Source organism: Crocodylus siamensis, chromosome 1, assembly GCF_052110815.1.
Source record: "Crocodylus siamensis isolate JL-2025a chromosome 1, ASM5211081v1, whole genome shotgun sequence".
Classification (NCBI taxonomy): Eukaryota; Metazoa; Chordata; order Crocodylia; family Crocodylidae; genus Crocodylus; species Crocodylus siamensis.
This window is the reverse complement of record NC_143395.1, coordinates 62,028,358-62,053,204: the sequence shown is the minus strand read 5'-3', so window position 1 is coordinate 62,053,204 and position 24,847 is coordinate 62,028,358. Positions and strand designations below refer to the sequence as shown.

The 24,847-nt window shown below is 41.4% G+C and overlaps 1 long non-coding RNA gene across 2 annotated transcripts in view; it reads right to left on the bottom strand.

Moving 5' to 3' along the window:
- Positions 1-242: 242 nt before the first annotated feature.
- Positions 243-24,847, bottom strand: part of LOC149872842 (uncharacterized) — a 67,210-nt gene continuing 42,605 nt past the window's right edge. The window contains exons 5-6 of one of the 2 annotated variants that reach the window (XR_016439812.1): positions 1,208-1,258; positions 243-1,125 (exon numbers count right to left, since the gene is read on the bottom strand). This is a non-coding gene — a long non-coding RNA (uncharacterized LOC149872842). Of the gene's footprint in view, positions 1,259-24,847 lie in introns of both variants that reach the window. The other variant, XR_016439811.1, reaches the window with a different exon arrangement.

Genomic DNA, 24,847 nt, shown 5'->3' with positions numbered 1-24,847 from the left:
AAATGATAAGGGACTACCTGATAACTTATACTGCAGTGGAGTAGAGTTCTCTCAAGAAGAGATGAAAAGACAGCCATTTTCTCAGATGCTGAAGAATGAGTGAGGGTAGAGACATTTAACCCTTATGAACTAAGGTGAAAAGTCAGGAATTAGGTATTCAAATCTGAATAGAGGAGATAAAAATAATTGAAGTGAAATTTTTTTCTTTATTAGTGGTGGACCTATGACACTATTTTCAGAATACCACTAAACAATAAAGTGGTAAATCTTTATCCCCCATGATTTGGTAGTGTTGTCATGATATAGCTGTGATGGTCCAGGAAATATGGGAAAGATCAAGATTTCTGTGGGTGATATTTTTTATTGCATCAACTGCATGCTTGGGACAAGCATTTCAATGCAATTCATTTTTCTTCAGGTCCATGCATCTTTGCCCTAAGCTCTAAGAATGCAGCTTCCACATCTGTCCAAGACAATGTCCTCTCCTCACACCGCTAGCTTGCATTGCCCAGCAAATCCCATTACATTGCCCAGTAGCTGGATGGAGCTTGAATTCTTGAATTCTGTTCACAGTGGAACACTATTAACAGGAGAAAGAATTCAAACTATCTGCTTCCAAGCCCTTTTTATCTAGGATCACCATTCCTAGCCCTCTGTCTCTGAAATGCACTTCCAGATTCAGGCCTCATGTTTGACACCCTTTTTTGGAGCTATGAGATCCCCGTTTAACCAGCTACACCTCAGGACTAGATCCATGGCCCTTTCAATCCCATGAATTGCTTGCACACTCTTCCAGACTCTGATGGGAGTTCCAAATCTCCTAGCTACAAGCATCCTTCATGGACCATGAGGTAGGTAGTAAAACAGGGGAACAGAAAGGAATTTCTTAAAACATGTACTTGGATCTTATAGAGCACAAGAAATTAACCCATTTACAGAAAATAACTAGTTGCTGAGCTCTGTTCCCTTCAGTCTGACTGCATGGCCCTATGAGTCCTGATTGTGTTTGGAGTCCTTTAGACTGAGCATCTCTTCTGAGCTTCTTGCCACCCATCTGTTTCTGGCCTTGATTGTTGTACTGTGGTTTCTCATACACAGCTCCTCCATTAGGCACCAAGTTCCTGCCTTAAAACAAATAGTCAAAACACATACAGTTTACATTCAAAGCAGAGGTTGAAACACAGAAAATGAGATGACACTGGCATACCTCACAGAACTTCACACCTTCCTATGTTCCTCAGTCTCAAGTGAGCCATTCCTGTAGCACGGGTTGCAAAAAAGAAAGAGAGCACTGATTTACTTTTGGTGGTAGAGTTTTGGTAATGGTAATTTACTTTTGAGGAAAAGCAAATGTTGTGCAGCTCTATATATCAATGTTTCTTGTCAGTGAAAAAAGTTTTGAAAGTATTTCACAGGATTTCCCTTGCCACAGAGGGGGAACAGGAGACCACAGAGGGAAGATTAGCAGCTCTTTTTCACGAAGTTTGGCAGCTATGGAAATGGGTAATTGCCAGGGACTACTGTGGACATTATTTTGGTTGTCACAGATGGGGAATAATCAGGGTGATTTAAAAAAAAATCTGAAGACAGATAAACACTTTTAAAAGAGTCTTACTACTTTAAAGCTGGTCTCTTATTGTTTGGAGGCCTGATTCACAATTGCTTAACTCTTAGGCCAGGTACAGACATTATACTTTTATCAGTATAAGTGATCAGAAACTGGTTTATATCCATAACAGAAGTTTGGTACACAAAACTAGTCTATACCCATAACACAGCAGAAGTTTGGCATGCATAGACCGGTTTAAAAATGGCAGAACCCAGTCTAAAATTTGTGCCCCCTCCACCCCCCACCTACGGGCAAATGTATTCTGTTTACTACTGATCTAAACCTAGCCTTTTACAAAAAAACACATAACTTAGATCGATTCCAGGCTTTTTGAATGTCTGTACCTAGCCTTCAAGTTTAGTGATAATGCTTTTTTGAGCCTCTTTCAGATTTAATAGCAAGTGCATATCTGCTGTCTATTTTAAGGCCAGAGTATGGAATAAACTTGCGATTTACTAGAAGGGGTTTTGCTGTTAGTGGAAATGAGCCCCAGAGACAATTTGGTCTGGAAGAGCAGATTAAGCCATTGGCACTCAGTGATCTGGACAAACTAAGCTTAAAATATTCAGAAATGTTCGCTAGCAAAGTGCGACAGTCATCTCAATAGGCTTCCAAAGATGCCAAATTCTTGCAGATCTTTGTGACTTGTCTGGGTGTTCAACATTTTTCAAAATTAGACTCTGGATGCCTCAAGTGGGCATCCAAACACTTAAACATCAATTAAAATTTATGAAGAATTTTGAAAATTAAGGGCTCATTTTCAAAGGCTTTGGTTTCCTATCTGGTACTAATAAAATGTTACTAATAATAAGAAACTTAAAATGGAACTTTACAGAAGGAAAAACTTATGACAGCAGTTCCAGACTGAATACTTGAAACTGTAATCATTTTGTAATAACTTCCATGAGATTAGGATTCCAGAGCATCACTGAGAAAGAAGGATCACACTTGCTTCTCTGTTTTTCCTGGTCTATATAACTTTGGACAGAATTAGTTTTCATTTATGAAGAAAGATTTTTCATCTGTGTTCTCTCTAATTAAATCATAGCCCTCGTCACTATTTCTTAAACTGTCACCACAACAACACAGCTACCACAGAAAACAGTTGGATGGTGACACCCCGTAGGATACTTTATCTTCCTAGCTTTAAAATGTAACTATTAATTTCAATTAAAGAGGAATAAGGGCTTGGAGAAGTGTATGGGTAACCTGGTACAAGGACACATGGAGCAGTATCTTATGTTGCCTTTTATAATATTTATAGTATTGCCTGAGTAAAGACTGTAGCATTAGGATTTACATATTTAAGGTATTTTTAAAAAGATTAAATCTTCATATATAGAAATGCTTTCTTTTAAAAAATTCTATATATTCTATTTAAGTTGTTTATAAAAACATAGTTTTAAAACCCAAACTTAATATTAAATTGTAGACATGTTTATCTTCTGGAAGCCTACACCTTTCTGTAGCCCCAGTAATTAGCAGTGCTTTTAAAAATAAATTAGGACCCCATAAGAAAGATTAGGGAACTACAAAGAAAATATTTCAATACTATAAAGGGTTATGCTAAACTATAATTTTAAATCATTGCCTGAATGTGGCAGTAGCCCTTTATTAAATGCTTATATTTATGAATGCAGTAACTTCTAAGTCCCAGGAAAAATTTTCAGGGCTAAGACACCCATTTAGCTGAAGACTTGACTTTGTCTTATGCAGTAGATTTGTAAAGAGGCACAGATTCTCAGTATAGTTGAACAAGTGCATGCTGGCAAATATTGATTTTCTCTAATATCTGAGATGCCTGCAATTTTCCTTTTATGTAATGAATAAAAGGTTGTAGAGGGTGGTGCCTTTGATTGAGGGAGTGTGTCTCCATTAGTTGTCAGTTTAGGAGTGCTTTTAGATTTTTGACTGCTCTTGGACCATAATATTACAGGACTAACTCGGTCAGCTTTTTACCAACTGAATCTGGCCAGGAGGTTGCAACCTTTCTTTTGAGGCTCAGGCTTTGCCACTGTTATCCATGACTTCATTATCCTTGCAGGCTTAGACTCTTGCAATGTGCTCTGTGTTGCAAACTATTCAGGAACTTAACACAGCAGCTTACTTGCTGAGCAGGGTTTCTCTCGAGGATGCTATCATTCCAGAATCTGCACTGGCTGCCTTTTTGCATCTGGCAATCTAAAATTAGCTGTGTCCCAATAAAAACTTACAGGCCTGAGAGCAACCTACCTGAGGGATCAGCCCTTTTGCTCAGCACTGCTGCCACAGCCCTCATTATAACTGAGAAGGTTATAACTAAGAGCACTGACTGGGTGCTCACAGAGAAGGCTTCAGGACTCACACTTGATCCTCTGCTTGATCAGAAAGAGACTAAATTTGGATATCTTCATTCATGCTTTAAAAAGGCATTTGATTGGAGAAGATTGAGTTCATGCTTCCCTCTGCTGATAAAGTAGAAAGGAACCCTAGCTGTCTTTTCTGTCAGCATCTGGTTGGCAGGTTCTTGTCTGAACAACCATTTTAATGATCCTGGGATTATATTTTAAAATCTCTTGTGTGTTAGGATGCCTGGAAACTCAGATAGGCATCTTTTATATTATTTAAATTGAAGTACAAAACAGAAAAAAAGCTGTTGCCTGGCTCGTTTCAGCAATTTAACAGATCATTTCTCACCCCTCATTACCAATAAAGAATAGTTCAGTTTGAGCTTTGAAATTCCATCATATATTGTAATTCATTCAAAAGGGGATTTTTTTGCATGTACTTATTTATCTACAGAACAATGAATGCCTGGGGAAGAAAGCTATTGTACTGGCCTCTCTCCTTTTTGCACTAACAGAAGAAAATCTGATCCTTATATCCTCTTCCTTCCTAGAGCCTTGATGGTTTCTACCAACAGTTGAAGCTCTCAGCCCTTACCAACCCCTACCAATCCGTGATATCCACTGCTCAACCCTCACCTCCTTCTCACTCCAAACATATAATCCCCCTCACCTCATCAGCCATTGGACCTCACTTTCTCCAGCAGTTACTACTAGAAACAGCTGTGTGTTCCCACACTAGTCATATATCCTACAGCATGGTCACCACAGCTCCAGTTCTCTCTCCATTGTGGACTTTCCCTCTCAAATCCTCAAACCAGCCATTCTCCCAGAGACTACTGTTTTACCTTCCCATTTTCATTCATTTCATTCCCCCTTTCCAATACTTGCTGTTTTAAATTATGTGTCTTTTCTAGGCCATCTCTTCACGTACCACTTGGCCCATGGCATACCAAATAGAGAACTGGCTAGGATTCCAAAGGCCTGGGCAATATCCCTGGCCCTGCTAGGATGGCTTAGGGCAATCAGATTGTCTCGACTTCCATTTCCCCATCTGTAAATACGAGATAATGATACTGACCTCCCTTGAAAGGCACTACGTAAGAGGTAGGTATTATTATTATATAACTTAAAATTTAAGGGTGCAGTCATGCAAATCCTCTGTACTGAATTGTAAGTAAATGGAAAGTCAGTACACGTAGCACTTGCAGAATCCATCCCTTAGCATTTTAGAAATAAAAATAATGTCAAGTCACATCCTCCCACCATGTCAAGATTGCAGAAAGTACAATACAAGCTGACAAACATCATTTTAAATCCGTTTGCATTTCCTGCCTGACAGGCCAAGGGACACAAGATACAAAACTTAACTTGAAGAAAGAGAGTTCTCTCTCCCTTTCTTTCTCCACCCACTCTCCTTCTCATTATCATTTTCTTGAACCGTGAAAGTGGATTCTCTGCAGTAATGTACCTTTTTACATGTTTCAGAATCTGGCATAAACACCTTTCATGAATACATAATAGCTTCCATTTAGTCCTATCACAGCAGAAAGAAGAGTTTACAGGGAACATAAAATGGACATGAAAGGTACTCTGCTAAGAGTAAAGCACTGCTTGATTTTAATTTAAGGGAGAATAGTTCTATGCATAGGACACTGAACAGGATTTCAGCAGAGCTCAGTTTTATTTCTGGCTCTTGTTGCACTTTTACACATGACCTTGAGCATATCTCTTCCACTTTCTATGCCTCTACTTCTCCTTCCTTGATCTTATCCATTTTGACTGTAAGATATGATGAAAGACTGTCTTTTACTAGGTGTTTTTACAGGGACTCTTAATTAGAACCAGATCTCAGCTGGAGCTTCTGGCCAATATTGTACTAATCATCATAATCCAAACAAAATACAGACATTGAAAGTAAAAAAATCATATTTTTAAGCATTTAGTAAGGGAAAAGAATACATTCTTGTGTAAAATGAGCCATTCATGATTTTATTTGAGAATGACTATTTGAAAGTCAACATATTGCATCCAGATTACCGATGTTTAATGGAAATGTCACTAAATAGCAAGATGGAACATTTTATTCACGGAAAGAACACTCCATACTGGAAATTAATATTACTATCATTCCTTTTTAGTAGCTCTATTATGTTAGGTGCTATATGAACACGGAGAAGTTGCATTTTCAATTTTTAGAGCTATACAGATAAATCAACAGATGAATGGAGGAGAAATGGGTGAAAATGTTCAAATAGGGTTAGTAATATGTACATAGGCATATGAGTAAAATTAATCACATTCAGTCTTGGGCCTACATTTTCCAATGAAATGGCTAGCACTAGCCTGTAAATTTTACCTTATTTTCAATCCATTATGTCTATTTAAACCTTGTGTTTATATGACTTCTAAACACAAACCCATTTAATCCTGGCTTTTTCTCTCTTTTATTGTTCTATTTAACTTTAAATGTTAATGCTTAGCCTGTTTTAATTATACATACTATTAGCCTTTTCAGTTGTTTTAAATAGCCTTTTTTCATGTCTACTCTTAGAGGGCATAGACCTCGGTACTCAGATGATGAAGGTTGAACCTGCATGTAATACAGGAGGGTCATGTTTCTGTATACTCAAGTGGTTGCCTCAGTTCCTTCCAATGCAAAAGAAGGTGGTGGTCCTAGTATTTCTTCTGTGCTCAGTACTGTACATATATACTGTAATTTTAGAACAAATATTCCATCAAAGTGTAATCCTACTGAAGGCAGCAACAAAACTGCCACTGGTTTCCATGATGCAGAAACAGGCTTTTATTTTCATACGAATATGGGTGAACTCCAGGGTATTGTGGAGATTACTTCATGACAAGTAACAGGAATTTAATTTTAGACAGCTAAATCAAACACATTTATAGTCTGAATGCCTGGCATGTTTATCATAATGGTGTGTTAAGAAAAATAAAGAAAGCCTTTGACCAGTTCATAGGGGATTTATTAAATTATTCAAATAAACCATATCCTTTTAACAGTCTAATTCTGTTTTGTCTCCTTATTGTAATTTATCTATTTGTTTAAATTCCAAGAGAAGAATTTGTATTGAATGATCATTTTCTAGTGCTTTGTTGCCTCCATATTTCACACAAAATACCCTACAGTATTAACATTATTACTAATTTTCATTACAAGCACAAAAAAATCACATTCCCATTTACATTTCAAACATGTATTGTTTTCTTTTGATGCCAAACTGAAATGAATATCTGAAATATTTCTTACCTGGTATTATTAAGTCACGACTTTCTCTGACCCACAAGTAACTCATTTACAAACATGGAATCAATATAATAAGCACTCCGAACCCCTCATCTTGTGTAGTTACCATTTTTTTTTTCCAAATAAAAAGGGGAACAGATAGAGGGAAATGCATGGATGTAATCACCAAATCCCTAAGGCTATGCCATGATGTCTAGAAGTATGCATAGTCTGGTCTCTGTAGATTCTTTTGCTGCCATGAATTCCTCTGCAGCTAGCTACTCAAAAAGCTTTGCAAAGCTTGACTTTGCCCTCTGTGGGCTAGCCTGGCCCAACACATTATGATTGCTGCATGGTGGGCATGTAACTCTAGGACATGAAGCTCTAATCTGCATCTAACCTTAGTCTGATTGTGCACCTAAGTAAAACTGAAGTGTGCTACAAAAGAGCACACCAATTCACCAGACTGGTGACTGAGAGTCTCCTTGGCATACCCTCTGGTAGTAAGCTTCCAAACATCCTGAAGAAAGTTATTAAGGTATGCCTTACGTGCTACATTTGATACCTATTCAATATCTGAGATAGATACAAATCATTTATGCAGCTGGTTGCACTAGATGACCCTAAACTGCATCTACACGAGATGCTGACTGTGCAGTTGTTACTGCTCAGTAATTTGTTACTACTGGACAGTAGTTTGTTACCACTGCACAGTAGCATTGTGTCATGGTTTGTGCCTCGCGATGCTACTGCACAATAGTAACGAGCTACTGTGTGATAGTAATGAGTTACTGTGCAGTAAGCATCTTATGTAAATGTGGCCCTAGATGCCCAATCTAACCCCAAGATGGTATACATAGTCTTACTATGCAACAAGGAATACCTTTGCTTATGGATAAGGAAAAAGCATTGAAGAAACCCATGTGGATGAGGAAGTAAAGTGGAATAGTTTGACACCAGCAAAGAAAGAACCAGGAGACCTCACTCATCCACCTACACATGTTACTGTCCTTGCCTGTGTAAGTATAATAAGGTCTACAAAATGTTCATTTAGAAGTTAGCCATCACAGGATGGTTAAACTATCTAGAATTGGAAGCCAACAATCTACTGACGTGAAGGAAGTTACTTATAAGTGCAATTAAAAAAAAAATCACTAAGTGTACCCTACCTCATGGGACACAAAATAGCAAAAGAGGAGGCTTGATGCCTACCTAGCTCAGATCATTTGAGCCCAGTTTTTTTCTCCTGCCCTGGCAGGGGGTTGGACTTGAAGATCTATAAGGTCCCTTCCGACCCTACTTCTATGATTCTATGATTCTATGTCTCTGCCCGTAAGTTAAAGAAAATGTTAGTTTGCAGTCGGGTTCACAGACATCTTCATGTATAACAGACAGCATTCTTTGCTACACGCCAGAGTTCTAAAACTTGAGTAGCTTATTTTGGATGTAATGAAGAATGGGAAGCCAGTGGAGGGCTGCAATGAAAGAGGAACATGATCCAAGTAGTGTATTGAAAAGAATCTTTGCAAAAGCATCCTAAAGGAATAGGAATTGTGTCGAAGTATGTAAGACATGAAATATGGAGAGCATGGAAAAAATTTAGCTGTGCAGATTGGCAGAAATGGTGACGTCTTACAGAAATTATGCAGAAGAGACATAGCAAGATTTAGAGAGAAGGCCAAGTCAAAATTGAAGCCCAGGTGATTAACAGGGAGGAGGCAGTGGAGACCACAGTGACTGAGAAAGCAGGAGTGAAGGAGCTTTGTGGAAAAACCTAGAGGGTGTATTTTGGCTACGTTGGGTTTAATCTGATGGCTGAAGAACCTGTAAAAGATGCTAGAGAGATAAGCCAACATCTTTATTTGGAAAGAAGGAAACAATTCCAGGAAATCTATGAGCCACTGCACAGAAACAAGAGACGGTATGTTAATCTCTAGCTAAACTCAATGGAAAAAGTATATAGGGGAAAAAACCTCACAAATTGTAGAATATGGATAAATAGGATCCTCTTAAGATCAAGGAGATAGTAGAAAGAAGAGCTATGTTTCCTGTTCCTGTGGGTCTGTCACCTTGGGGTGAACTACTAAAAGACTGGATAATGGAAGCCAAGAAGGAGTAACTCAACAAGAAGAGGATGTTTGATCATGACAAGGGCCACTAAGAGGCCCATGGGGATAAGGGTTGAGTGATGACCTTGGCTGGGAAAAGGTCATTAGAAACTCTGGTGAGACTTGCACTCCAGTGGAACCAGAGACAGAAGCTGGACTGGAGGTATTCTCCCATGGAACTGGAAGAGAAGAAATGCAGAAAGAAACTACAGGCAATGTATTTAATGAGCCTAATGTTGGAAGAGAGACAAGAGATGGGGTAGCTCTGGAGAGACAAAGATGTCACCTTTATGTGATGTTATTAGGATCCAGTAGACTAAACCATAAAGACAAGATTACTTTCATTATTATTTTTGCCCTTTGTCTATCTCATTTGTTGACAGTAATCTCTTCAGGAAGAAATCAATGTCTTATTATGTGTTCATATGTACACCTAATCCAGTGGAGCCCAAGTGTCAACTCAGCTGGGGACCCTAGAGACAGCACCATAATACTAACTAACATACACTAGTATGTAGCACATACGCTGTTTCATCCTTCAAGAAACCACCCAGTTTATCTTAGTATCCGTAAGTGATAGCTCCTGTAAGTACCATCCTAGCATACCTTTTTTGCCAAATCAGGAGAGAGACATTTTCTCTTCTGTTTCTTTTGAATGGAAAGCTCTCAGCCCCCTCCTGAGATTCCATGGGAAGTATAAACAGACTGTACGGTCCCCACCTTTTTACATCATCGTGTTATCTTTTATGATGATCATTAGTTAACTGTTCAAGTCCTCCAGGGTTTTGTTAACATGGTCAGGTCACACTTTATCTCTACGTGAAAATTGTGAAATAAAACTTGTACAAGGTCTAACTGCAACAGAAACATTCCCAGGATTAAAAAGTGATCTCAGTGGTGTTTTAAATGTAACTAGTCTTTTACTTTGGATGTTCTTGGGCAATTTAGTCAGAACCCTAGCCTGCATGTCATACAGGGCTGCACTGCTCCAAAAGAAGTTCTGGGAGCAATTCTATCCAAAGATCAGAGGGCTGGACCCAATGATATGTGATGCCCCTTCCAGCTCCTAATAACAACTATGACAGTATTCCTCTCACAGTGCTCTGCCCACAGAGGGAGCATGATGGTTACTACACCGACTGTCAGGGATACATCATCCTCTTCATTGAGCAGCTGATATTTCCTTGGCTTTAGTTGCAAAGGGGCAGTACATGGTCAGCACAACTGTGGCAGTTGAAAGTGTAAGGAGAAATACAAAGAGCATCCTATTACTGTCTACCCTGAACAGACTGCCTGGGGAGAACTGCAGTCTGGACTGCAACCCCTAGCTGCTGTACAGAGGTGAGGTAGGCTCCTTGTATTTTCTCTACATCTGAGTTTCTGGGCACAATCTGGTTTGCAGTCCAAATATTATGTTATTATATAACAGGGAATGAAGTTAATTAGAAGCTGACATGGAAGGAAAGCAAAAATGTTAAATCACTTTCTTTACCCTAAACTGAGAAAACTGCACAAATCAAACTAACACTAAACTAACACTAAATAGCAGAAAGTATATTTTGCTTTGATAATTGGATAATTATTAACAATATCTATATTGTTAATGTTATAGAGAAATGATATAGAGAATGTGCATGTTTACAGTTATGAAATATAGATATATAGAGGTATAAATAGCCTGTTGTACACATGACCCACATTGAAACAAATGGGAGTTATGTGCATTGGTACACCTGACAGCTAATCAGGCCCACAAATGTAAAGTTATTGGAGTCTTGAAACCTTGGTTCTGCTAGGAGCTAGGTCTTACAGAGGCTAAATGACTGCCTTCAAGGAACTCACTTCAGCAGGTGATCCAATCTTTTTTAAACTAAAAAATGACAGCAGTCTATTACTGACCTCAATATATATATATTTCTGGATTCAGACAACAGATTTGTACATGAGATTTTTTAGGTATATTGTCCAACACCTTCCTTCCTATTTATATAGCTTCATATTAATAGTTTCTATCCAAGCACTCCAAATGTTGGTGAGGTACTAACTTCCTTCTGAGAGCTATTTGAACAAAATCCTCAAGATTAATCTGAATTACCTAAAAGTGTGACTGCAAAGTGGGATAGTTAAAGCTTATTAAAATTCTGTATAGACACTTTCATAAAGAATTAAACTATCCCTAATTTACGTAACTCTTCTTTACACCTGAACCATTTAGGGCTACTAAATCAGATTAAGACCAATTTAATTCTGAATGATAGAGTCTACATAGGGTTTAATCTACTTTTAAAGGTAATGTAGATTCATTTTTTGAAAGACCCTGTATAGACTAGGCTTGATGACTGTCTATACAGGCCCATGTTTATTTAACAAAATCAAAGAGTTCTTATCAATAGTGAAAAATATAGTTATCAGATGTATAAAATGCAGGAATTAGGCAGCAAAACTGAGGTGTGCTGTTGCTGAATAAGGGTACATGTTTTATCAGAGCTCAAAAGCAGATGTTTCATGCACTCATTTGGTCAGCTTTTCCAGTTGTTTTGGGAAAGGTTTGAAAAAGTACTGGCTAAATGGAAAACACCATGGCTTTATCTGATGGTATCTTGTTTCCATGATTCTGTGTGAATTTACCATGGAGAAATCCATTCCTAGCTTCAGAACTACAATTTTTTTGCTGGTATCTGAGTATTCCTATAGCTCAGAAGTATATAGTTATATTTTTTATAAAATAGGGAATTTTCAAATAGCTTTTCATGCTCCCTCCTCACTATACTCTCTCCTTTCTTAACCCTTCTCTCTTTGCTGCTTCTGAAATATTTTTGGTAATTTCCTCTCCCTCAAAAAAGCTTCCTTTTGCTTGATGATTGACATAAATAAAGAGGCCTCCTCAGAGGAAGCCATATGCAATGTACAATATTTTAATTGTTCTCACAAAAGCCAAGAACTCTGCTACATATCCTTGAGTGCCATCTACTGGCACCCTATCCTTTAGCAGTATACAGATGAAGCATGCTCCTGTTACTATTTCTACTTTATCACCCCAAATACAACATTTAAAATTAAATGAGGAGAAATACTAACTACACTGAATGCAGTGCATAACTGACCCCAGTTCCTCTTCAGATGGAATCTAATATAAGTCAAGATTGGATGTCTTTCTGAAGAATAGATTAAATAAGATACAGACCAGAATAGGGAAAGAAAGACATATTTCTCCCAGTATTTCATTAGAATTAGAACACCCCTCATAGGATTTCATCCATTAAATCCCATGTCTAGTCTATAACTTCTGGTTATAAACTGACTAAGAAGACATAAATAGAGCATAAGCTTTTGGAAACTGGAGCTCACTTCATTAAATGCTGTGAACTGACAAGCATAGGATGGTATATAAAGTGGAGTGAGTGATTTGAATATGCAAGGTGTAAAGGGAGGAGGGAGAGGAAGGGAGAAGGAGGGGCAGCATTGTGAGTGGCAAACAAGCACAGAATGCATAAAAGGGATAAGAAAAATGAATTCAGATAATGGGATAGGAATGCATAGTCCCTGTTTCAACCATGCTTCACAGATTTCAGAGATTTCACAGACATTTTGGCTGGAAGGGATCCTGGAGGATCATCGAGTCCAGCCCCCTGGACAGTGAAGAAGTTCTTTCTTATGTCCAGCCTGAATCGGTCACGGCGGAGTTTGTGACCATTTGATCTTGTCATTCCTTGGGGTGCTCTGGTGAACAGATGTTCCCCCAGATCCCAATGAGCACCCCTGATAAATTTATAGGTGGCCACCAGATCACCCCTGAGCCTGCGCTTTTCCAGGCTGAGGAGCCCCATGGCTCTCATCCTCTCATCATAAGGCCTGTTTTCCTGACCTCTGATCATGCGTGTGGGTCTCCTCTGCACCTGTCAAACTTCTCCACATCCTTTTTGAATTGTGGAGCCCCAAACTGGACACAGTACTCCAGCTGCAGCCTCACTGAGGCTGAGTACAATGGAAGAATGACGCCTTGGGGATTTGCTTGAGAAGCATCTATGGATGCAAGCCAACGTTTTGCTTGCTTTACTAGCCACAGCATCACACTGAAGGCTCATGTTCATCTTGTGGTCAGTCATGACCCCCAAATCCATTTCATCTGTAGTGCTAACCAGTGTAGAACCACCAAGCCTATAAGCAAGCTGCAGGTTTTTCCTTTCAAGGTGGAGAACCTTTTATTTTTCGGTGTTAAACACCATCAGGTTCTCATCCACCCATTTCATGAGCCTGTCAAGATCTGCCTGAATCACCCTCCTGTCCTCAGGTGTGGATGTTTTACCACAGAGTTTGGTGCCATTGGCAGACTTGGCCAGTCTGCTTCTGACACCAATGTCCACATAATTGATGAAGATATTAAACAGTATAGGCCCTAGGACAGAGCCTTGAGGGACCCCACTGGTCACAGCACACCAAGACGATTGGGTCCCATCAACTACCACCCTCTGGGTCCTATCACGGAGCCAATTCCCCAGCCAGCAGATCATGGTGAGGTTGCAGCCACAGTTAGCCAATTTAGCCAAGAGTTAATCATGGGATAACAGATCAAAGGCTTTTTTAAAGTCAAGATATACAACATCCATCTCTTCCCCCTTGTCCAGGTGATAAGTCACCTGGTCATAAAAGGAAGTGAGTTGGTCAAGCAGGACCTACTCGCAACAGACCTGTGCTGGGTATCCCTCAGGATATTGCCTTCAGCTAGTCTGTTAAGGATGGCCTCCTTTGATAATCTTTTCCAAGACTTTCCTCAGGATAGAGGTCAGGCTGATGGGCCTGTAGTTAGCCAGATCTACTTTCCTCCCTTTCCTGAAGATAGGCACGACATTGTACCTCTTCCAATCATCAGGCACTTCACCAGAGTGCCAAGAGCTCTCAAAGATCCATGCCAGGGGCTGAGCTATGATGCTCATCAGCTCCCTGAGTACCCTTTGGTGTATCCCATCAGGGCCGGCTGACTTGAAGGTATCCAGCCTGTCAAGGTGTTCCTTCATGAGGTCAGCTTCGATGGAAGGCAAGGAACCTCCCTCACCTGGACCTCCCTGACCCATAGTGGGCAGCAGAGTCCCATGGGACTGGTGAAAAACTGATGCAAAGTACCCATTTAGCAAGTTTGCTTTTTCCTGGGCATCAGCTGTCAGTTGCCCATCTGGTTTAGTAGGGGTCCAATGTTGCCCTTGCTTTTCCTCCAACTCCCCACATATCTAAAAAAGGACTTTTTATTGTCCTTGATATTTGTAGCTAGCTGGAGTTCCATCACAGCCTTGGCTTTCCTGATTAGCTCTCTGCAGGTCTGGACCAGAGCAAAGTATTCCTCCTTGGTGGCGGTTCCAGTCCTCTAAACTTTGTAGGTCTTCCTTTTAAGATGCAGGAGGTCTGCCAGTTCCCTGGAGAGCCAAGGGGGCCACTGTGCCCTTTTGCTTCTTTTCCCCTTGATGGTGTGACCGCTGGACTAGGGCCCTCCCTGTAGGTGGTTCGCCTTCGGTAGAGGGAACGCCACTGATCACCCCGGATCGCTACGGGTTCGGAGTAGGTCCCTTAATGTCCAGTCCCCACCTTAGTTCTCGCCCGCCATGACTTGCTGTTAGGTTCAGTTAAGGACAGTTCGTGGGTGCTCTGCAGCCCGGGATCCCTTGGCAGTCACTTTGTGGGGCTCCGCCACCCCTGCACCCCGGTCTCACGCCACCTCTAGTGCTCCCGCCTCTTTTGTGGGACTGACCTCCTGTGGATGGGCTGGCAACTCCCCTTGGCCTGACCTGCCCTTATAGGATTGCTCGTGTGCCGGCCTGCCTTGTCCTCTACTTCCCCATATCCTGTTTAACCCGACACTGGGTCCCAGCACAGGTAGGGCTCCACTAAAGTATCTTTGACTATCTCCCCGAATGTGCCCCCTCGGCTATTCCTGCTGGGGTACCTCTTTAACTGGAAAAAAAACCCTGCAAACAACTTAAAGCTTGGCCCCACAGCCCCTTACTGGCTGGGGCCTCCTATTTGGATCTCCCTGGGTCCCCTTGGGCAATATCTGTCAATCAATCTCTCCAGTACCCCTATAGGTTTCTGACCACAGCTGGCTGGTGGTGACCTCTGCCCGAATGCACCCTCTCAGGGCTCTTCTGGGCCCTGGCTCCCTCTGGCAGGGTCGTGTCCCCGCACCACCACCCTGGCACTCGACCTGTGAGTCTCGCAGGCTTGGGGCCAAAATCCGGAAATCCCATGTCGCTGGCTTCTCTGTCCTTGTGGTCCATCTCTGGCCTTCTTGCCTGCTCCTGCTTACTCGATGCCCTGCAGCTGGCCATTGCAGCTATTCTCTCCTCTGGCTGAGTGGGTTGTGGCTCCTCTCTGGGGCTCTCTGACCCTCTCACTGGGGAAGCTGCTGTCTGCTCTGCTCTGGAGCTCTCTGCCCCTCCTATTGGGGAATCTGCCACCTGTCCCGCTCTGGGGCTTTCTGCCCCTCTGGCTGAGGGGTTTGCAGCTTGTCCCACTCTAAGGCTTTCTACCCCTCTTGCTGCGGGACCTGATCCTGGTTCCTCTGCCTCCACCCGCCTTTTTCCCATGGCCGCATTTATCCCCGCCAGCCACTTGCTCGCGATGACATCATCTTCTGGCCGCGTCGGTATAAACAAGTGGCAGACGTGCTGTGCGGGTTTCTCCGCCATCGCCGGTAAGTCCCGTCCTAGCTCCCCTGGACAGATGGGATGGACTTTGCTTGTGCATCCAGGATTGCTCCCTTGAGGAGCAACCATTCATCCTGAACTCCCCTCTCCATTGGGTTGTGGCCTTTTAGAGCCTCTTTGACAAGCCTCCTTAGCTTGTCAAAGTCAGCTTTCCTGAAGTCGAGGACTTTGGTATTACTGACTGACCTGCCAGCTTTACAGCAGATGGTGAAGGTGAGTAGCTTAACACAGTTCAGTCTGTGGATGATTTCTTGTTCTTCAGTTTCCTGTTCAAACTAGTTTTTAAAATTTTGCTGCCTGAGAACAGCTACTCAGAGGTCAGTGATGGAACATCATTTAAGCTTATGCTCTCTATATCTTATGTAGTCGATAAGGTGCATATCTAGCCTGACTTAAGATTAACATGGCTATCTACCACACTCTACCTACCTCTTTCTGAAGAGTAATGCCATAGTTGAACCAATAGTTAATAGACAAGACATGGGATTTAATGACGGGTCTTCTGATTCTGATACAATCCTGGGATAAATATATCTTTCTTCCCCTACACTGGTTCAATAGCTGCTACACAGCTTTTCATACCCCTGGAGAAATAACAAATATGTAAGTAAGTGTTATATTAGGGGTAATAATGTCAATACATTTTGTTTCATTATGGGGGAGAAATCCCTCAGTGGAAGAGGCATGAAAGTACTATAGAAGCCTTCCTGTAAAGCCATATGGCAACACAAACATAGAACACACTTCTTGGATAAGGAACTGTATGCTAGAATGCAGGAATACACAAACAGTACTTCCAGTGTGAGAGTGTAGAAAAGAGAGCTAACATGTTTTTGGGACACAATTCAGGGAGGTGGCATTGCTTTTGTACTGTTTAGTGAGACCATTGTTGGAATACATTATCTGTTTCTTCTGTCTACAGTTCAAAAAGGAGGTGATTCGATTATTCTACATGAAAAAAATTGTAGGGGGCTCTCTAATTTATGATGTAAGTCATAAGATCAGAGAGTTAGAAACTGAAATTAGCTACATTCAGAATGGAAAATAAGGGACAATGTTTAATAGCTGAGGTAATTAAGTAGTAGAATAACTATAGACATGGTAGATTCTTTAACACTTAGTCTTTAAATCAAGACTGGATAACTTTCTCAAGGATATATTAAGCTGACCCAGAAGTCTTAGGCTTGATATGGGATTTGCTGGGTGACAACTTTATGGCAGATGTTATGATGGATGTCAGATTGTATGACCCATGATGGTCCTTTCTGAGTTTAAAACCTGTGAATTTATGACTAGTTGAGGAAGCACTGAGTACAGTGGAATGCATTTTTGATGCTTTGGTGGATCACATGACTAGAAAACCACTCTGCAACCCTATTGCTACTGGCCTGACTTTGTTGAAAATTTGCAGGGCTGGTTTGACTCCAACATACATGGGGAGAAAGAGGCCTATGACACCCTAGCCTTTGGCTGTATACAGACATTACTGCCAGAAGTTTGGGGGGATTATTAGGTTGTGTTAAAAATGGCCCCTGATCTAACTTAGTAATTGGATAAGTGCCAATTATTAAGACAGAACTAAGCTAAGTCAGGGTAGAGGGAGGGGCTACCGGGGGGCCTGGGAGGAATGAGCAAGTAGTAGGGTTCACAGGGAGAGCTTGAGGGGGTTGGTGGGCTAGTGGGGTCTGCAATGGGACTTGAGGGGATCAGGGGGGTAGTGGGGGGTTGCAGGGCTATCACAGTCTGCAAAAGGATTGGGGTCTCCGCAGGTGGCTTGGGGGAATTGTGGGGTTTGGCCAGATCAGCAATGCTCTTTGATCTTGCCAGCCCCCAGAATACTGCCAGGCCCCTCCCTCCAATGCTGCTGAAGCACCCCCGAACCTGCAAACTGTTCCTGGGGCCAATTTTAATGTTGTTCACTTGTCCAGGGAGCCTGATTGAAGTAAGTCAGAGTGAGGGTGGGGGAAGTTGGGTGGGGCTGGTGGCTTTGTGGGAAAGTTGGTGGGATGGGAGGGTCTCTTCCTCCTGACCAGGGGCTATTTTTATACCCCTGCTAACTCCTCCACTCCCAGCTGAACAACCTTGCCAGGGAACCAATACCTCCAATCCTGCCACTCCTCCTTACACCTTCCACTCTGACTTACTTTGATTGGCAAATGCCTTTAAAACTGGCACTGGGTGTGGCTTGTGGGGTTAGGGGTTTTGGCAGGTTCCAGGAGTGTTTGGGGGGTGTGGGGGGCTGGTTTGAGGGGCAGGTTGTCCATCTGGGTGTGAGGAGATGGGCTGGGGGGGGTGGAAATAACTTGGTACTAAGGGAGGTAGGAAAAGCACTACCCCAGGGCTAGTAGCCACCTGGGCTTTCCTAGCCCCAAGGCTGATCTTAGAACATGTACAGAAGTTTAGTTAGCTCTGTCTACTCATGCCCAATTTAATTTAGCGTAACTCAAAGGTACCATTACATTTAATGGGGTCAGCCATTTTTTGACCAATCTAACTTTCCTGGGACTTCTGTACTGTTTGAACTTATATGGACCTAACTACGGATCTAAGGGTAACAGCCACACGTGGGTGAACTAAGTTAGATCGGGTGGCTATTTTTAATGCAATCTAACCTCTCTCCATGCCATTTATGTATATTTGGATGTATCTCATTGTAATTAACACCTATAATAAGGAAGCTGATAGATTTTAATGATTTTGATAGTAAAGTAACCTTATTTAGGGAGGCAAATGGACATTTCCTGGGTAGCAGTCTGAATAAAACATTCAGTAATAATAGGAGGATTATGTAAACCATATTCCCCTCAGCCAATAACACGGCAGCAAGCTGCTATGCTCTGATTAGGTGAGGCAATTCCAAGTCAGTATAGAAGCAACTATTTTGCTGTAATAGCTTTCGATGTAAACTGTGTACTTTCTGTCATGTATTTTATGCTTGTTTTACTGAGGTGTTTAAGTGTTAGCAGGTACTCAATTCAGTGAATGTGTTACTGAAACTATTTCACTGAATAAATTCTATTGTTAATAGAGTTTCTGAATTTTTGCATTGGGAATTTAGTGACATTTTATGGCTTTTATATCATCATCAATTTTCAGCTTCTGTCTTTTAAGTCTTGTTAAAGGAAGGTCAGATTGGATGATATTCTTCACTAGAATATTAGGATACTGACTTGTTTACTTGAAGATTGTTTTAATACCACCTTATTGAGTTTTATACAGGGGAAAATAACTATTCAAGCATGATTTGTTGGATAATGAGCTCTTATTATGTCTGGAACTTTCCACAATGGAAGCTTTCTGGCTTATCTCTTTATCATCCTGCTTGCCTTTATCCAACAAAGAGCACAAATATAGAAAGTACAGAAACTGGGACCTTCAGTAATTGACCTCAACCTTCATGAGGCCATAATGACATTCCTAAAGGGGCACTTACCAAGGTATTTGGATTCTCCGTCTAATGGCATTGTTTCTAAACGAAACACAGGAATGTTCATGTGAAAACATGGCAAACTCATTTTTAAAGACGATTTACCCACGGAATGTAACAAGAAAAAAAGGAGACAAAAATTTTGGATGATATACTAGAACTGCTTTCATAATAAAGATAATAATGGCTAATGTATCTTGTTTAGAGGGCAGATCTGTTGATTAGTGTGATCTTTTTCAGTGTGCTACTATTTCTTTACTTTCTGGCCACTCTATTTACCTCACACTTTAGTACGTCAATTGAACTGTGATTTTTTTTATACTTGCTGTGGATTTGGATGAACTTGTTTCAGAGATGGAACATTTTATTTTAACAAAGTGTTAGTGTTTTATTATTCAAGGTCCTTGAAGACTTGGATAAATAATGATTCTTTTGCTTCTGTTCATCCTTTTTAACATTTGGTTATCACGGATATGTCAGGTAACGTTCCCTAAAAGAGGAGATGGAAATATTCTTTGCGATTGATTCATGTTGAGTGTCATTTCACATCAGAGAGCATTGGTTTAGAATGATTTTCAGTTGGAAAAATATTCTTTACTCCTGTCTTTCACAAAACCTTTCATAGTAACAAATCCTAGAGCTCACAGAGCATTATAGCAAAGATAAATCATCTAGGACAAACATTGTCTGATTTATCCAGTTTTACTTAACAAAATTCCAAGAGAGACATTTTTCCGTAATAAAATGCCACCTGCTTCCGCTTTGTTTTCACTGTTGCCTTCTCTAAGTGAACATTGAGAAAAAACGTTTGTTCTTAAAGATGTTTCCTTGGAGGCCCATTATTCCCTTCATCCCCTTAGAAAGGCAAGCAATGAATTTGTTAGTGAATTATCAAATGATACAAAATGCAGCACATCTGAGAGCCAATACACTTTAATTTGGCTTGTCTTGAATTGCTTAAAGGATTGCATTTAGAAACCAAGCCCAACTGAAAGCTTACTCGGGACTCATTCAAAAGCAACCGAATGCCATGTTCTGAAAGGATTCCTCTAGGTTTACGGTGAGAATAAAATATTGTTGTTTTGTGTCATGGTAGTGTATATTGTACCACACATACTAGCTTGGGATGTCCTTTTAGCTCCCACCTGAAGAACATACTCTTGCTGGAATTCACTTGTGTATCCATTCACACAAGAATGGTAACACTATGTAGCACTTCTGCAATACAGGCAGCCTGCCAGTAACATGCACAACTTTACTAGGGATTACAGCTTTCTATAGCAATTTAATGCATTTTAATATGGTTTGGTTCCTATAAATGTACTATAATAAAGTGCTGTTAGTCTACACTAGGGAATTTCTTAAAAGCTGCTGTTTAAACTCTTTTGAATTTTCCAGACTATCTTACAATGAGAGGGCTGCTTTCATTTTCAGAATGTGCTTAGCAATAACTTTCCAGGGAGGCATAGCTGTGGAGAAGGCAAAGAACTTTCTCATATGGTTTATGTTGCTTAAGCTATGATATAGTTTATATTGAGATGGTAATTAGAGGCAGTCAAACTTATAGGGTCTAGAATTTGGGTATATTTTGGATAATCATGAAAAATGTGATTTTATTCCAACTTGTTCATTCATTTCTACTCAACTGTCACCTTTTATTTTGTACTTTTATATATTAAATTAATATGCTACAAGCATTTTTCAACCTCAACATACTTGTAAAAAATAGGAATGAAAATTATTTTGGAGTTAGTTGAAAAGCAAGACCAGGATATTTTTGCACTTTCTCTTTAACAGTCAGATGGTAGACAATTTATTTGTGTAAGCATACCAGTAGCTTAAATGGAACTATCTATAGCAGGGTTGGGCAAATGCAGACTGGGGGCCAGATGTGGCCTGTCAAGCCATTCTATCTGTCCGCAGGGCCACCCCAAAATTAAGAAAATTAATATTTAACTGCCCCTGCCTGCCTGTCATGCAGCCCTCGATGGCTTGCCAAAACTCAGTAAGTGGTGCTCCGCCCTAAATAATTGCCTGCCCCTGATCTATAGGAACCAGTCTTCATCCATCTGCAAAGGTTATACAGTCTACTTCTAAGTAATCAGTGCTTTGTCAAATTGGAAAAGTGGCTGAGAAGTGATTAAATCATGATGCATTAAATAATAGTGTATGAGGCATGAGTATCCATTTTACATGTTCCTGGAAAATGAAGTCTTAGGTGTTGCCTTCAAGAAACATGGGTATGAGTCTGGTAAGACACAGATTGAAATGAAGCCTAACCCAGAAGTTAGGATGTGTGCTAGAAAGTCTTACAATCCTAAGTGGGAAAGCAATAGAAATGAAGTAAAGGGAATCAGCATCAAAAAGGCCATAGTTCAGGGAAGCATGCAAGAAAATGGTTAAATTCTTCTCTATTAAAAGCAGCACTTAATTATACCAACCTTAGTAAGACAAGCATGTTCTTCAGTATTTTCATGAATACTAATGCTTTTTTAAAATATTGCGTTACCATTAGCTGAAAGAAACTAAATTGGGAGAGATTTAAAAAAAAAAGTAATTAAAGTGACTGTATGGAAATCCAACAGAAGAAACCTAGAAAAATATCAGTGTCATTGTCCTTGTTGGAAAAGGCTTACGTCTGCCACCCATCTGATCAGGGCAAGGCAAGTCATATGAGGAAAGCCTGAAGGACCTGGTCTTCTTTAGCCTAAAGAAGAGAAGGTTGAGAAGGGACTCGATCATGAGTGACTGGTGCCTCCTGAATCTGGGGGGGCACCCACAGAAGCTGCCAATGGTGGCGGCCCTGTCAGGGAGGACAACAGCCCTGCCAACAGTGTCAGTGTCAGGCATCAGGGGGAGGCACTGGCCCCATCGGGGGGGGGACACATGCACCCCCATGTTCCTCCTACCAGTTGCCTATGGACTTGATAGCAGCTTACCGCTATCTCAGAGGAGTGCATCAGGAGTTTGGTGAGCAACTGTTCACTAGGGCACCCTTGGGGAAGAACAGAACCAATGGATACAAACTCCTGGAAGGCTGCTTCAAGCTTAATACCAGGAAAAGCTCCTTCACAATCAGGGTGTCCAGACTGTGGAATAAACTCCCTCTAGAGGTTGTGCAGCCTAGTGGTTGGAGCATTCATCTGGGATATAGGAGACCCATCTTCAAATCTCTCCCCTGCCTGATTTAATGTAAGGACATATCCAAATACCTTACCATGAGGCCACTGGTTATTCTGGGGTGGGTCTCACAACTTTTGCTAATGTTGTTCAACTTTGTTTAAATAACCTAGAGTCAGTGAGCCAGAAAGTGAGCGAGACTCTATAACCCTATTGTTAGGCCACTCACCTGGTCTGTGGGGAAAAGAGGTTCAAATCCCTGCTCCAATGAATATTTAACATCCTACCATCACAACTGATGCTAATTTGAGCCCAGGTTGCCTGTCTCAGCAGAAAGTCTGACAGCAGAGTGGACTTGCACACAGAAACATTTTCTCACCTCTAGAGGTGGTCTGATCAGCTCAAGAGTAAAACACTTTGATGGGACTGAAAAGCTTATAGTGCTACTGTCCATGCTATGCCTGCTTCAGAGATACATCAGAATCCAGCTGCTGTCAACAGGAGATTTTTCTAAGTAGTAAATCTAAAGTACTACTCTTTGAAATATGCCTTTATCATAGCTGAGTCTTTAAAATAATGCTGATTTCCATTTCCAGTAGTCTTGACAAGTTTTCATATTTTTCTTTTCATCTTAACTGATTGTGTTAATAACTTTTAAAAATAAATGACATGAGTGCCTGATATTTCAGCAGTGAGTTAAAGACATGGAACAACAGAATTCTGTGTCTTTGTGTATATGTGTATATGCCTAGTGATCAGAAACAGACCATTTTGAACATAGCCGGCTGAGAAAAGTGTGGGGGGAGGAGTGGGGATTTGCAAAGATATCTGTGAGTAAACAGATCAAATTCAATATTCTTGTATTAGACAGATTGCAATGTTTATTTTTTCACAAATATTGTATGACTGTGTCCATAAAAAAAGATTTGTGAACCCTACAAGTTCAAGAAATGGATTCCCAATTGCTCTATTCAATAGGCCTGTAAGAAGCAGTTAGTATTCACTTTGGATTCAAATTTAGCCTATTCAGGGGACAGTGATTTGATTTGGGGATTCAAATCACTGTCTTGAATCACTTCAGCCAAATCTGATTCAGAGATTCAGCTGTTGCCAAATCTCCGAATCTCCAAATCACACGGTCTCATCCCATGCCCACTCTTTCAGCCCAGGAATGGCTGCCCCACCCAGCCCCAGCTCCTGGCACTTTAAAAAAAAGCCCCTTCTCGCTGGGTGCTGCCAGGCAGGGGCCAACCCCTGCTGACCCCCATTGCCCAATGCTGCATGGGGGAAACTCTGAATGAGCCCCCTGATGCCCCCACACTGTCCCAGCCCTCTCCATGGCTGCCCCACCCACCTCAGCTCTGGCACTTTAAAAAAACCCTCCACTTGAGCTCATCAGTTCCTGCTATATGGGGAGTGAGCCCCACTGTCCCCTGCTGCATGGGAGTCTATGCTACAAGCCCCTCAAGGCTCCAAGGCCACTGCAGGAGCCAGTGAATCCAGGGGGGATTTTAGGGGGGTTCTTAAGGGGCTGGAGCTGGGGTGGGCAGGACAGCTGTGGGGGGGCTGGGAGAGTGGGGGAAGGCTTGTGGCACTGTCCCCATGCAATGTGTGGCAGTGGGGGGCAGTGGGGATTGCCCCCCCCGCCAGGCAGCACCCAATGAATGGGGGCTTTTTTTTAAAGCATCTGGAGCTGGGGCAGGCAGGGCAGCCATGGGGGGGAGCTGGGAGAGTGGGTGGTGGTTGGGGGCTCTGGGGAAACAGGTAGGGGGTGGGGCCTGGCAGGGGTCCCTCCATGGTCCCCTCCCCTTTCCTCCAGCCTCCCCCTCCCCTGCCCCCTACTTACTGGCATGGAGTCTGGCTCTATCTCCCTGCTGCAGCTGGTGGGGACTGCATGAATCATCAAAGTTCTCCAAATCTTTTCCAAAGATTCTGAGATCTTCAAATGGATTCAAACCTTTTTATTGGTCCCCTGATTTGATTCGGATTTGGAGATTTCACCACTGAATTAGGCTGAATCTCCTCTGAATCGAATCAGCACCCAAAGCTTTGCACAGCTCTATTATTCAATGCATATTTTCAATGTACCTGAAATTGTTTTCCTATTTAAACTTGTAGGCATTCAATCAGGAAACTACCATGTGACTATGCAGCAAAAATAACTCATACTGAACTAAGTGAATAATTTGTGAGCAACTGATGTCCAAAAACAGTGGTACCTAACCCAATATTGGGATCAGGGAAGAAGAAAGGGAATGAATGAAGCACTCGCTCACCTACTCAGCCAATAGATTGTCAGAAGACCCAGATACTTGCT